Here is a 15486-nt window from a genome sequence, read left to right on the forward strand (position 1 = left end):
CACAAAATAACAATGATAAAAGCAAAAGCTACCATAACTAATATTTTGTAGCCAGAGTGACTCTTTAGTTTTGTCTCTAGTGTTCACTCTGTATTAGAAAATAACAAAAGTGGGGCGCCTGGGTGGCTCAGTGGATTAAAGCCTCTGCCTTCGGCTCAGGTCATGATCCCAGGGTCCTAGGATCGAGCCCCGCATCGGGCTCTCTGCTCAGCAAGGAGCCTGCTTCCTCCTCTCTCTCTCTCTGCCTGCCTCTCTGCCTACTTCTGATTTCTATCTGTCAAATAAAATAAATAAAATCTTAAAAAAAAAAAAAAGAAAATAACAAAGTTTTGGGATGCCTGGGTGGCTCAGTGGGTTAAACCCTCTGCCTTCAGCTCAGGTCACGATCCCAGGGTCCTGAGATCGAGCCCCACATCGGGCTTTCTGCTCAGCGGGGAGCCTGCTAACCCCCCCCTGCCTACTTGTGATCTCTGTCTGTCAAATAAATAAATAAAATATTAAAAAAAAAGAAAATAATTAAATGTTGATGTCTTCACGTTTTTCTGAAAAGCAATTAAGATTTTTTTTCCTGTGTATTATAGGGAAATTTTCTGTTTTAAAAATTATAAAAATTTACCTAAAATTAATAAATATATTTTCCAAATTGATTAATAAAAATAACAGATGTTCTTATATAACTATTCCATTCTTTAAGATCTTTTGTATTATAAAAATTATTTTACTATTTTACATATTGTTAAAATGAATATTGTTTAGTTAAAGCTGCCTCTTCACTAAAGATTATTCTTTGTCTTTTAGATAAACTATGTGAAATGGAACAATTGAGAAAAATTACAGCATATGAATTTTTTAAAAGGAAACACAATGTTAATTTGTTTTTACAAATAATATTTCTCTTGGATCATTCTGATAGTTAATTTTCTGTGGTAGATCTTTGCTTTGCCATGCATTTATGTCAATATGCATATGTCACTTTTCATAAGTGCTTATAATTTGTTTCTAATTTAATTAAATTTACCTTAACTTTTTTACTTCAAACATAATAGGCCATAGCTTAGAAGTGAGCAGCCAGAAAAATTATTAAACACATAAAAATGCTAGCCAATGCCATGTTAGTATCTTCAGTTGTATATATAATATACAAAAATGTTGATCCCAGAGTATCTTCGGTGAAATCACTCATCATTGATTTTGCACATGAAAAAGTCAAGTTACAGTAAGGGAAAAAGAACAACTCTAAACTATTTTGTATTACGCATCCAAAAATAATTGATTATGATGCAAATAATTGATTTTAAGTTTCAACAAATATTGATAATTTTCTTTCTGTTTTTGTTGAAAATTTTTCAGATTCATCATGTTTTACAGGTATCTATAGCTTGTTCATTCTCTTTGCTGGGTAGTAGTCTACTTGAGGAATGAATTAAACATTTTTATCCATTAGAAAATATCATTTTCTCCCAGTTTGGAACTATGGTATGTAATGCTGTTATGAATATTTTTGTGCGCATACATATACATTCTGTCGAGAATGTATTAAGAAGTATACTCTTTAGATCAAAACATATGTTCATCTAGACAATAGAAAACAGTTTTCCGATGTGCTGGTACAGTTTACATTCCAACCAGCAATCTGTGAGCATTCCATTTGTTTTATATTCTCACAAACATTTGGTATTATTGGTATTTATAATTTTAGCCATTTTGCTGTGTACAAATACAGAAGATTTAATTTACATTTTCTTGATGAAAGATAATGACTTCTTGCCACTTTTGTGAAGTGACTATTTAAGTTATTTGCCCATATTCTTTTGTTTGTCTTTTTTTCCCTTATTGATTTATTTTTCTTGATATATTCTGGGTATGACTTCTTTGTTGGTTATATGAACCAGTAACAATCTATCCCAGTAGGTGGCATAATTTTTAATTTCTTAACGATGAATTCTTACGAAGAGAAGATCATCTCTTTTGATGAATGTCATCCAGTTTTTCAGGTTTTTCCCTACAGTGAGTGCCTTTTGTATACTCTGAGGAAATCTTTTCCCACCCCACCATTAGTAAGATCAACCTGCTATCGCCTTTAAGCTTCATTTCACATTTCACATTTAGATCCACACTCAGCCCTGTATAGTTTTTATGTATCATGTAAGGCAGGTGCAGAATCATTCATTTCCTCATGGATGTTCTAAAGGGGAAATATTTTCTCCAGTGCTCTGAGTGCGTACACATGAAAGTGGATCCTAGTGTACAGCAAGGGGTTAGGAGAGAACAGGTGCTTTGGGATTTCACAAGCTTCTGCTGGGGAGCAAATTACAAATGCTTCTGATCTTGATCTTGTAAATTCACTTGACTTGTCGCCATTGTCATAAAACTCATTCCACCCAATTTGGGGGGTTGGTTTCTGGATTCTTTATTGTGTTTTGTGGTTTATTTTGGTACTGATATCACACCATTTTAGTTATAACTTTATTGTACATGTTGATTTTGTGGTAATGGAAGTCTTGATCATTGTCTTCACTAATCTTGGCCCTTTGTATTTCCAAATGTCTTCAGAAGAAGCTTGTAAATTTCCACAAAATGGCTTGCTAAGCATTTTTATTATGATTACACTGAATTTTTAGATCATAGAGGATAACTGGATTTTTTAAAATATAGATACTTATGATTAATGAACATGTTATATACTTCCATTTTTTAAGCATTTATTTTTTTCTCTTGATAATATTTTATTATTTCCCATATAAGGTCTTGCATAACTTTAGCTGGACTAGTTCCTAGGCATTTGATTTTTTAATGTTTAGACATATAATTCTGTTTATGTAATTTCTGTTTGCTATTCTACTTCAGAAATTCTTTGTGCTAACAGTGGACAAGTAGTCTGAAGGTGAATCAACATAAGAGAAACTGCTATAATATCTCTGTGGGTTGCTCTGTTTAGCCCTTTGAATAGTCCATGCCCAAGTGAAATCCTAGGAGGTCTATTGGGACTTTTCAACCTTGGCGGGTCCTGGACCCCACAAGTCTGCCAAAAGTTCTACTTACTTTATCATCTCAAATGCCATTAAACATGGGGAATCAGTTCAAACGTCACCTGTATAAGGGAAAACAGCTCAGATGTCAGACTCACCTCTCACTAATCCCTTTTCTTGCATATGATCAAATGATTGGCCCACGAGTGTCAATATGTCATACTTGACAACTTTATTTTCTAACTTATAACTAAGAAAACATACTTTAGCAAACTGCAGAACTCATAAAAAATGTTAAGCTCACTGAAAGCACTAATATCCATAGCATACCCTCACAAATTGCAATTTGGTAAATAACTGGGCTCGTATATTGTTTATATTGTACTACCTGTTTGTAATTGGGTTCATATGTTATATGCTTTGCCAGTAACATAGGTGTTTCTGATATTTTCTCTCGAAGACCATAATTTTAAAATACTACTTGAAAGTGAAAATGAATCATGATACTTCTCTGGGTGTTAAAAGAGAATGTAAGGGCCCCTGGGTGGCTCAGTGGGTTAAGCCTCTGCCTTCAGCTCAGGTCATGATCTCAGGGTCCTGGGATGGAGCCCTGCATCAGGCTCTCTGCTCAGCAGGGACCCTGCTTCCCCTTCTGTCTCTTCCTGCCTCTCTGCCTACTTGTGATCTCTCTCGGTCAAATAAATAAAATCTTTAAAAAAAAACGAGAAAGAATATATACTTTGCATATTCAAAAATGATGCAGATGTGTTACAATTTTAACCTTTTCCTTCCCTTAATAGTATGCATCCCTGTTGTCAAATGTTTCACATCCAACTGTTGTTAATAACGATAATGGATCTATCAAATATGCCATTTCCAAAGTGAACAGCCAGCATCTCTCTTGGCTAGCATTCTTTTTAAGCCATAATAATATTTTTAAAGATTTATTTATTTATTTATTTTTAGAGAGAGAGAGAGAGAGGACATGCTCATGAGCAGGGGGAGGTGCAGAGTGAGAGGGAGGGAGAGGGAGAGAGAGAATCTCAAGCAGACTCCCTGCTGAGCACAGAACCTGTCATGGGGCTTGATCCCAGCACCATGAGATCATGACCTAAGCAGAAATAAGGACTTGGTCACCAGGCACCCCAGCCTGATTTTTAAAAGCAGTCGTATTTTTAATTTATAAGTTATTCACAACATATTAGTACTGGAAATATTCAGGACATTTGGAATACAGAATATGTAAGAAATGTCTAACCTTGGATTCTTCAATACACTTCATTGATGTATATTTAAGGTATATCGTTCAGACAAAAACTATTTGACCATTTATGTCTACTATGGGATTTTATCTGTGTGCAATATTTTATTGAATCTTTTATTTTTTATAATAACACCAATGAACCACTTTAAGATAGAGAAGGTAAAGTATTTTGAAGTTATTGTTTTTCCTCATTATGATCTAACTTTCCTTTGACTAAATAAACCCACACAATATTATTTAATATCATTGTCCAGTTCCCTAAAAATTAAACTATGATAGTGTGTAATTATCAATGTTTGCTTATTCTGTGGCTCTTATAGTAACTTTAGTGATGTTAACTTCAAATTACTTCTAATTTCTTTAATTTTCATAACTACCTCTGCCTTCTAAATTATTGGGTTTTTGTTGCTTTTCTTTGAAAAAAATATTTAAAAAAAAGTGAAGTGAATCTTGTTTGTTAATTTAGAAACAAATTATAAGAAATTATGAAAAGCAACATATGCACATTAGCATAAATGAACTACAAAGGAAATAACATTAGAAAATATATTATAGACTATTAACTATTAAAATGAAATCATCAAGGGGTGCCTGAGTGGCTCAGTGTGTTAAAGCCTCTGCCTTCAGCTCAGGTCATGATCCCAGGGTCCTGGGATCGAGCCCCACATCGGGCTCTCTGCTCAGCAGGGAGCCTGCTTCTCCCTGCCCCCGTCACCTGCCTCTCTGTCTGCTTGTGATCGCTGTCTGTCAAATAAATAAATAAAATCTTTAAAAATAAATAAATAAATAAAATGAAACCATCAAGGAGTATTCATTTGTAAAAACAAGTAGCACTCTTTTTAGATTTTTTTCATATACTATTGATGTAGCTTGTTTTTCTCAGCCATCCCACTCCTTATAATTTATCCAAAATATCTTCAATGTACACACAGTCTTATCTAAAAGTTATATAGTCCAATATTTAGATTACAAAATCGACTTTTTAGATAAAAAGTCCTTGAAAAATGGAAAAATTATTAATTCCATTAAGATGATATTAAAGAAGATCATTTGATTTTTTAATTTGAGGCAATTTATGATTTGACATAATTTCATTATAACTTGATAAATGGAAATTATAAAATGTTACCCTACCATGCATATCATGAAGAGCTAAAGACAGAAAAACTTAATCATTTTCTACAAATTTACTATGTACTATAGATTAAATTGAAGGGTCACCCCTAGCCCTAATATTGGGGATTTTTGTTCCTCGGTTGTTATTAGTGGGAAGCATTAGATTTGTGTGAGTCAACACAAGTTTAAAGAGCCCAAAATACCATGTGTGTTACTTTTAGAAAAAGTTAAGAATGTGAATAAAAAGAATATTGAATGAAACTATGAGTGACTATACATGATGGATTATGGGTGACCTTTATTTTCTTCTTTGTATTTATCTGATTTATTTAAGTTTTATATTATAATCATAGAACACATTCATAGAGTATATTTCTATTTTATTTATAATATAATACATTTTATTATAATTTGTAATAAAAATACCTGTAGTTAAAATAAATATTAAAGTCATCTTGCTAATACTGCAGTTTCTTACAATGAAAAAATTTAGTCTTACCATATGATCCAGCAACTGTGTTCCTAGGTATTTAATCTGCAGATTTGAAATGTATGTCTGTGTAGAAACCTGCATGTAAATGTTAATAGCAGCTTTATTCATGATGTCTAAAGACTAGAAGCAACCAAGACGTCCTTCAACCTATAAAGAGATAAACAACTATGAAACAATGTACAATGAATTATTATTCAGAGATAAAAAGAGATGAGCTATCAACCTACAAAAGAAATAGATGAAACTTTAATGTGTATTACCAGGTTAGAGAAGACAGTCTGAGAGACTGAACTGTTCCATTGCAGTTAACTGCCTGACCAACTATTGCTATGGTGAGAGGGTAGAATAGGTGAAGGACAGGGAATTCTTAGGGCAGTGAAACCACTCTGTATGATACTGTAATGGTGAACATAGCATATTGGGTATTTGTCAAAAACTCATGGAACGTTACATGATAATAATTAACCTATTGTATGCTAATTTTAAGAAGTCAGGAGTTCAGGGATCCCAAGATGGAATGCAGAAAATGACAAAATGATCTACATGTATTACATATATATAAAACAGCCACACTGAACAGGGAGGGGAGAGCAGGTACTGACCTATCTCTGGACATTAAGGAATAGAAGACTAAAGGCAAAAGAAATTATACATAATTTTGTAAATGGAAATTAGAAAGCATACTGTACTCTAGTTGATAAAATTGTTTCTGACAGGATACGGGGTACAGGTTCGCAACTGAGACCACCACACACATATACTGGAATTGAACAATTAACTAAATGGGTGGCAATGGTGGGAGCCAGGTTTCTCACTGTTAAAGTTGGATATCACAAATAAGCCAGTGGAGGATTGTACGGTGATTTTATGGTAATGGACTAGAGTTGGAGACATCTGTATGAACTCAGGTTCAGCTTAATATAGATACATATACTTAAATATAGAAATATTTATAGACATGCTGGTACAGACGGGTTTGTATATGTATCTTTTCTCTATCAGCTAGAGGGTCCAAGACATCCAGTAGCAACATCTTGTACCCAGGTTTGATTTCTATGCCATTGTTTCATAAAGGGAATCAGCACTCCTTGGAGAAATGACTGACTCCAAGATTAAGGGAAGAAATATACAAGATGAGACTGAAGCATCTTGTAGTGCCTGAAAGTAAGGAAGTTATTTAAAACCAAAATCCACAATAATGGAGGTATGTCAAAGGGTGACAAGAACCAAGCTCCTAATAATGCTCAGACTGGAACAATTTGTGCAAAAAAGTAATTAAAATAGTATTACAATTTATCTATGAGTCCATGCTGATAAATACAAATAATTAAATAAATACCTAAATTGGAGACAATGGACAGACCTGTATGCAAAAAAATTGAAAATAATTGATATAGATATTCTACCACAAAGAAACAGAGCATAATACATGTAGTGACCCATGGACAATAGTGGGGAAAGAGAGGGAAAGATTCCAGTGGAGAAACCTGAAAAATTCTACCTCAGTCAGGTGAGCAAGATTAACATCAATAGTGATGAGTCATGTCGTCAGTATGTATGCTTGATAAAATGTGATAATGATGGCACTATATCTCTGGGATCCTCCACCCCAAAACACACAAACCCAAGGCTGGTCATGAAGCAAACATTAGGTGAATCACAATTAGGAGGGCATTCTACAAATACCTGACCAGTTCTTCTAAACTATCCAGATCGTCGAAAACAAGAATAGTCTGAGAAACTGTCATAACCAAGAGAAGCTTACATATATAATGTGCTATCTTGGATGGGATCCTGTAGCACAAAATGGACATTAGGTCAAAAGTAGGATAATATGAATAAAGTATAGACTTTAATTAATAATGCATTGATATTGGTTCTTAATTGTAACAAATACACCCTATTAATATAAGATGCTAATGCTAAGTAAACCTATGTCCGTTATAGTGGAATTCTCTGTGCCATCTTCATAATGTTCCTGTAAATCTAAAACTATTTCAAAGTATATAAATTTTTTTTAGAAAATGTTTATTTTTATCAAGTTAATTTATTTCTCACTAAATTTTGTAAACCCATGTTGAGGTCATGTTTAATTTCAACAATTTAAAACATCAAATATTCGATAATTACTTATTAAGGACTAATAAAAAGACACAATGATAGGCACTTGGTAAAAAAAAAAAAAGATGGATAAAGCAGTCTTTTTCTCAGCTTGTTTGCATTCCAGTGAAGATAGAAATGAATATTATACAAGTACTATGCTGGTCATGAAGAACATTATAATTTAATTAAAATGAAAAGAAAGCCATTATCTAATAGATGAATTAAAAAGGCTTCCCAGATAATGGATAATTAAAATACATCTTGAAATATTAGTGGTCTTTCATTTGACAGTGAGGCTGATGAAATGTAGCTTCCAAGTCAGAGACTTCAGGAAATCTGCAAATTCCTTCTTCACTTCTTGGAATGCTCCCTTTGGAACCCAGTCATGAAATGAGAGGTCTAAGCCACGTGGTTTGTTCAAGTGAATGGATACCAAGGTGCCCTGATAGGACCCTTAGCTTAACTCCCAGTGGGGACCAGCACCTACTGCATACTATGAGTCAGCCATCTTGGATGTTCTACCCCCAACCCCCAATCTGTCACCACCTGTCACCTGCACCTGAGGATGCAGTGAAATGAGAATCTGTGAATGTTGGAAGCAGTTGTATGTATTTTACTGTGGAAAGAATATAAATAACCTATAGCTAGTAAAACTATAGAATTGTGAGAGACACTACACATTTCAAACTACTAACTTTGGGAAGCAACCTAAGCGTTCATTGATAGAGTATGGTATGTATACACAATGAAATATTACTCAGCCATGAAAAGAATAAAATCTTGCCAGTTGTGACAACGTGGACAGACCTAGAGCATATTATGCTAAGCATAATAAATCAGACAGAAAGACAAACACCATATGGTTTTGCTTATATGTGGAATCTGAAAAACAAAAGGAATGAACAAAAAGTACAAGAACAACAAAAAGAGAAACTGACTCATAAGTACAGAGAACACACTAGTGGTTGCCAGGCAGAAGAGGCTGAGGGATGGGTAGAATAGGTGAAGTGGATCGAGAGGTATGGTACACCCTTCCAGTTGTAAAATAAAGGGATAAAGAGGACAGCATAAGGAATAGAGTCAGTAACATTGTAATAACTTTGTGTGGTGACAGATGTTAGCTATACTCAGCCTGATGTATGTAATTGTTAAATCACTATCAACCATACTTCAACAAATTAAAAAAAAAAAAAAATTAAAACAACTGAATGCCTCAGAATGTCAAGTGCTGTAGGGAAGCCAAGCATAACACAACCTTAAAAGTGTTGTTTTTAATTAAGGACATCAAGGTAATGGATGTCTTTAGCAAAGGTGTTCGGCAATGCCAAAGATGTCATGAATTGAAGAGTCATTGTTTGGTGGGGGGGAAGTACTGGTCATTGACCAGCATTGGTGATGTGATCCATAGAGATCGTTTTGGTTACATTTTAAATTTAAATAAAGTCTACGGGTTTACTTGATGACAGGAAAGAACCAGCAGCAAATTAAAATAATGGAATGATAGCAGTTAATTTATGAGAAAGCAGAAGTTTTGGAGTCTGGACCCTACATTGGACCCTTAAACTGGAAACTGAATCTGTTTTTAGTTATTTTTTTTCTTTAATTCTCTGCATGTTTCAGTTTCCATTCGGAGAATTTCCCAAGTTATCCACTGTATAGCTAATTTTAGTCCTACAGTTTGACATTTGTTCTTCACATTTTTTACTCTGGGTTTTACTGCAATTTGATTCATACTTGCCTTGTGAGATATAATTTCAAAAGTAAGCTTTTCTGCCTCAGCCTGGATTTTCCTTTCCTTAAATTGCAGTATTTTATCATAGACCACCACCTCCTAAAACAGGGCAATATCAACTTTTGTCAAAAGGAGAAAGATATATAATAAGAAGATAAATGTTTATTATAGGATTATAGAATTTTCCTATTATGCTTGTAAAGATTAAAGATATTAGTATTTCTTATTTTTATAGATTGCCCTGCAATTTTATCAGTTAATTCACAAAGTAAAATGAAATGATAAAAATGTAAATTATTTGATTCTTATATCTCCTTCCTCGAAATTCTGTGCACTGATACTTTTTTCTTTTTTCTTTTTTTTTTTTTTTTAGTGTCTAGAAGGAAGAATGTGAAGGCTCTCTTGCTGGAAGGCTGCGTGCAGAGTTGAGGCAGGTCATAAGATTTGCATGTAGTAGATGTAGGCTTAAATCTACAGATCTCCCACTCATTATTCTTCTATGTTTTCATAAATTGTTAACCTGGTTGTCATTATTCTCACCTGGCAATTAGGTGGATAGCAGCATTTAACTCACAAATAGTTTGAGATATTTAAATGAATGAACTGACCCTATTGAGCTCTGAATAAGCACTGAAAATAGAATACTGCTAGTTTAAAAAAAAATGGAATTTACATATAGACACAAACAATTCTCAGCTCATTACCACATCAACCTCAGTAATAGGGTCAAAAGATCAAAAAGTACAAGTATAGATGAGACAAAGGAAATCCTGAACAAATAGAAACCACTGGGTTTAGTATATATTACTTGTTGGAAGTGTCAGGAAATAACCAAAACCATAGGACACAAGCCCATCGTGTATTTGACTACCAGCATGCAAATAAAATTTATGGCATTTATAAGTTAAGAAAGTGCATTTTGTTCTCTATGATTTGAAATTTTTATAGAACAAGGTTTTTATTTGTAAAACTTACAGTATTGTCACCTAATTCTTTTGCTTTTACTGGGCCTCACAATTACTGCTGTGTTTTCTGAACAGGTGCTGTAGCTCTGACAAGAACCTTGCCTTCAGCTCAGCTTCTCTCTACTCACTGTTATGTCTGTAGACAGTATTGCCATTATGTAATGGATAGAACTCTTACCCCCATACTGACAGTTTTCTTCCTAGTTGGTTACTGCAATTCAAAATTTCTCTGCTCTCTCTTTAGTCATTTTATCTGTGAGTTACTTAATAATCGAGTTTATTGCATTATTAGTAACAACAATGAACGGGGGTGTGCACGTTGCCTTTAATGCTGCTCTGTCAGTTCTTGTTACCAACATCAGTGGAATTTGACAGTAGATTCAGTTCTATGCAGTTTCTTTCACAAAGCCATGTCTTAAGATATAATTAGGAACTTGGCAATAGTACCATGATAAATGTTCAGTATTCTGAAATGATCATTTTCCCCCCACATCAATAAGCTTTATGCTGCATCTACAGGCAGTCATTCAAAATTTCTTAATGATGGTGATTGCGGCATTTTGCTGACTATTCTGCAGTCACTATAGCTGTAAGAGCTGACAATTAACTTCAAAGGAACTGAATTCATGTCACAGTCTACACTAAGCATAATCCACATGCTGTCCAAATTGCATATGGGCGATTCAGATGTGAAAGATGACACTGAATTTTGCTGTGCTGGCAGCAGTTCTAATAAACAAAAAACTCAACTTCCAAACAAGAAAATCAGATTTGACAATATCTGGTGTTAATAGCATGTATAGAGGAAGGTAAAGGATCCAAGAAAAGGCAAAGAAGAAAAAGAACAACACCAACAAAACATGAGAGCAGTGTATGTGTCAATGACAACAAGGTACCGGAGCACTCCAAACTGACCCATCTACCTTCGCAATCACACCATCCTACCTCTGCTTTCTTCCTTGTATTTCAGTAAAGAAAACTGGAATCAGTAAGTATTTGACAACAGGCTATTTCAGAGAACATGTTGAAATCTTCAATAGAAACATAGATTCTCACAGTTGGAAAAAGAAGGGGTAGATAATGGATGAGAGGTTTGGTTCTATGCAGCCTTGAAATATGTTTGCTCACGGGTGCTTGAATATTCCTGGTTTTAGAGAACAAATTATGCAGAAGGCGAAGTGTTATCTTTTGGGATTGGTAGACATGAATTTAAATCCTTGATCTACTTTTCCAGTAAATAACCCTGAGAAAGTTAAATAAAATCTCTAGTACTCAGCTTTCTCATTTTGGAATAGAGACATAACCTCAACCAAAGACCGTAGTTGCTATTTTTTTAAAAATCTTGTTATTTTTTTCCCTCTCTCACTTTGCAGCTGCTCACCACCTAGTTCTAAGACAATCTTGAATTATGTAGCCATTGGTACATCAGCAATTTCCTTTCTTTGTTTACCTCCAGCATGAAGTCTGGAATGGATGTAATTTAAAGTCACATCACCCTTATAGATGCCAAAATCAGTGACTGAGTCATCATTTTAGGTTATCGTTTAGTATTTCTATTGCCAACTAGACTCAGAAACCATCAACCTCTAGGCTGGCTGTACATCTGGGAAACTGCTCTGGCAAGATACCTCTGATCTTAAGTCACAGGAAACCAATGTAAAGCTAAATGGAGTAAGTTCTGACTCCTGTAATGCCAGTCAGATTAGATTTTGTACATCAGATCAGTGACATAACTGAGGAACAACTTCTTTTCTTTCTGTTCTGCCTTCTAAATTAGCAGTTTTATTTCCAGATTGCCTTACATGGCTATAAATGAATGTGAACAATTCCTGGGATCCTATGTTCAACACCTGCACAAAAACCCCTAGCTCGACTCCAAACGAAAGGCATATGCCAACCCTGAAACATTCAGGATGTCCAGACTACATGCTGATGGTCTTAAATGTGGGTTGGACACTTATCCCTACACCAATGACTGTGATGGAAAGAGGAGGCTAGGGAAGGGATCAATCCATCTAAATCACATTGCGCTCCTCAAAGGTTGTTGGGATGCAATTACACTGTCCACAATATCTGGGTTACCACCAAGACTTCTGTGTTCTAATTTCTACTAATGTCCTACTGTGTTTCTGGATACTCAGTCTAGTACTACATACTTACCACAGAACAGATTATTTATAGTAGATCCTCTCTCGTGTTTACATAGCCTAATGCCACTTTTCTGCTTCTGGTCCTTCATCTTGTCTGTTGAGGATGTGACCATGCTGGGAAGGTGGCATTCTAAGAGTTCATAATACCAAAATAGAAGTTAAGTTTTCACATGGCCCACACCTAGTCAGTGCAAAAGAGCTAGTTAGTATAGGAATGTATTCAGATCTGCTAAATGCAGAGAGGCAGCTACAGCCACATTGTGAATCTTCAATTCTTCCACTAGGGCACAGCTACTAACACACTTTTGCAAATATGACTTGGCTGTGAGTCATTTAGCTCTATTTCCTATGCTCTTTGGAACCAAACTGGGTTCAAGGGAACTTCTACCGCCAGATATTGGACCTCACTCTCTTATTATAAATGAGAAATTTAGATGCTACCTCTCTGTGTACCTTGCCTCCAAGAAGCATTCTTTACTGGCTGCCACCATGTTTACTTGTGATTGCTTTTACAGAACTTCCTCTTCAATCCCCACTGCTTTTAGCAGCTTTGCACACTTGGTTTGCAATTTTAATGTTTTCTAATTTCAACAGTAATTGTATTTTATTTCACATTAGCTTTAGGTGAAAAGTAACAGCTGTATGTCTTTATCATTATACCAGAATTTTCTCATTGTTTTTTAACAGGAGTATTTGATGCACATAAATCAATAAAACTCTTTTCAATTATTCTTGAAACTGTTTCCTCACATTATACTACTCCTGTGTTACCAGTCTTCAAGAATGCATCTTATGCTAATAGTTGAATAGCATTTCTATTTCACTGATTTTTTTAGCAATTACATACATATTTTGAAAGATTGATTATTATTTCTTGTAACAGCCTGTTCTTGTTTTATAGATGTGATAACTTCTTCATTTCTTTTTTGCTTTGCCTCTCTAGATATAAATTCTTGATTTTAATTTATTCTTCTGTTTCTTCATTTAGCACATTGCATGTGTTTAATCTTTTTTCTAGTTTTCATATTACTTGTTTTCATCAAGTAGTTGTGATTCTTTGATCTCTATCAATACCTACAAATAATAAATATTAATGGCTCTAGAGTGTGTCCCACTGCCTACATAAAGTTTTTGCCAGTGATGCTTACACTATTTGGGGCCCTATGTGAACTTCAGACAGTCTTACAGATGATCTTTTCAGCTGGTCTCTCCCAGCCTTGGAAGTGGTTTCCTCACACATTGATCAGTATTACCTAAATAATGTCCAAAAATGACCCTCCACAGATCTCCAGAGAGCCTTCCATGTAGCTCTCTTCTCTTTAGTCCTTTGTCTCATGAACTCCAGCCAACTGGGTCTTCTTAGACTCCTAATCCCATGTTCTGTGGTAAAGAAATGTTTCAGAGACCTCCAGTCTTCCCTGAGATGGAAGAAAAGTTGAATATATGTTTTATTTGGTCTGGGTATACATCCTTTTAGTCAAGTTATTTGATTTAAGTTTAAGAAATGTGAAGATATGAGAAATATATGTTATTTTTATCATTAGATGCTATATAGAAAATGGAAATTTCCTTTATTATTAACAACTTATATCTCTAGACTGATAAAGAGTCGATATACTTGATATCTTTCTCATTTGAGAGGAACTCATGAATTGTATCAACTATACATTAGATCACTTTGACCATGAAAACTGATTTGTCGATTTGTTTCCTTTCAATGTTTGCCTTATAATATGGATCAAATGTACTTTATCTTCAAATACTTGCATTTGGAAATAAAATTGTAATTGCTTACCCTAAAATTCTGGTTTAATAAGCTGTTAATGGTTACTATATGGTTAATGGTTACTATACTATACTAACTTTATTTTAAAAATAATTTAATTTTTAAATTTCATTTCATGATCAGCCACAACATCCAAATATGGCTTATGAAATTATAAAAAACATCCAAGACTGAAGATTTTATGTGTATGTTGTTCACTTCAGTCAAAGAGAGTCTAGTTTCCTTGAGCCTCACTGCAGAGCAAAATCTTGAATTATAGCATCTGGCAAATATGCATGTACACCCATAGTGTATATCACCTATACTCTTTTCACAAGAAAAAGAAAAATGGACATATAAACAATCACATTAGTATGTTATGTTTATTTCAAAAATTTATAAGAAGCTTAAATCAAACCTTTGCTTGTAAATTTCTAACATAACATTCAGTTTTCACATCATTTTAATTTTTTTAAATTGTGGTGTAAAGGATACCAGCTTAACCTCATTAATGTGCAATGTTTTATATTGATATTTGGCCCAGAAATAAGAAAAGGATAAAAATAAGATGTATAGGCCTATCTCCAGTCTGTAAGAAAATAGAATTTCATTCCATCTTATCCATGAAATGTTTCCTTAAGATTATCCATGTGTCTCTGCTTAGATATAGCATAAAACCTCCTGCTATAGCAAGGTAAATATGTGTTCAACAGAAACTAAAACATTTAAATCTTTGGAAATAAATATTTCTAAATATTACTGATGCTACCTATTATTGAGTTCACATTTTGTGTTGGCTTTCATCACTGGTGGTCTTTTTGGGACCCAAGCCAGATTTCTTCAGTGTTAATACCTTACTGAAGTCTTTCACCTTACTCTTTTCTACCACTTTATCTTCTTTTCACTCCCCTTGATTATATATGGGTATT

Source organism: Lutra lutra, chromosome 11 (assembly GCF_902655055.1).
Source record: "Lutra lutra chromosome 11, mLutLut1.2, whole genome shotgun sequence".
In the NCBI taxonomy this organism is placed as follows: domain Eukaryota; kingdom Metazoa; phylum Chordata; class Mammalia; order Carnivora; family Mustelidae; genus Lutra; species Lutra lutra.